Source organism: Octopus bimaculoides, chromosome 11 (assembly GCF_001194135.2).
Source record: "Octopus bimaculoides isolate UCB-OBI-ISO-001 chromosome 11, ASM119413v2, whole genome shotgun sequence".
Lineage (NCBI taxonomy): Eukaryota > Metazoa > Mollusca > Cephalopoda > Octopoda > Octopodidae > Octopus > Octopus bimaculoides.
In genome coordinates, this window is record NC_068991.1 from 35,319,791 (window position 1) to 35,320,790 (window position 1,000).

The 1,000-nt window shown below is 44.5% G+C and overlaps 1 protein-coding gene across 1 annotated transcript in view; it reads left to right on the plus strand.

Annotated features, from left to right (window-relative positions):
* Positions 1-1,000, plus strand: part of LOC106876983 (glutaminyl-peptide cyclotransferase) — an 89,843-nt gene that overhangs the window by 79,841 nt on the left and 9,002 nt on the right. The gene's annotated exons all lie outside the window — the stretch shown is intronic.

A 1,000-nucleotide genomic window follows, 5' to 3' on the forward strand; every position in this document is an offset into this window, starting at 1 on the left:
CATTGTCAATCAATTCAAGATCCTAGGAAAAATGGGACAACAAATATTTGAATTAAAAAAATGTTTATTTCTTTTCTTTTTCTTTTATTTGTTTCAGTCATTTGACTGCAGCCATGCTGGAGCACTGCCTTTCATCAAGCAAATCGACCCCAGAGCTTATTCTTTGTAAGCCTAGTACTTACTTTATCGGTCTCTTTTGCTGAACCACTAAGTTATGGGAACGTAAACACACCACCATCAGTTGTCAAGCGATGTTGGAGGGACAAACACAGACACACAAACATACAGAATAAGAATAGCCTGGGCAAAGTTTAGAGAACTCTTACCTCTGCTGGTGACAAAGGGCCTCTCACTCAGAGTAAAAGGCAGACTGCATGATGCATGTGTATGAACAGCCATGCTACATGGCAGTGAAACATGGGCCGTGACTGCTGGGGATATGTGTAAGATTGCAAGGAATGAAGTCAGTATGCTCCGATGGATGAGTAATGTCAGTGTGCATACCCGACAGAGTGTTAGTACCTTGAGAGAAAAGTTAAACTTACGAAGCATCAATTGTGGTGTGCAAGAGAAATGATTGCGCTGGTATGGTCATGTAGCAAGAATGGATGAGGATAGCTGTGTGAAAAAGTGCCACACCCTAGCGGTTGAGGGAACCTGTGGAAGAGGTAGACCCAGGAAGACCTGGGATGAGGTTGTGAAGCATGACCTTCAAACATTAGGCCTCACCGAGGCAATGACTTCTGACCGAGACCTTTGGAAATATGCTGTACATGAGAAGACCTGGCAAGCCAAGTGAGACTATAATCCGATGCCTCTGCCAGGGGTGTAGCCAGCCCACTTATGTGTACCTTTCCTTCATTGGACACTAAACTCTGCTTGCGAAGACCTGTTGAGGTAAGTGAAATTGAAATCAAACTAAATTCGACGACTGGCACCCATGCCAACGTCTCCTTCATTGGACACCAAACTCGGCTTGCGAAAACCTGTTGGGGCAAGA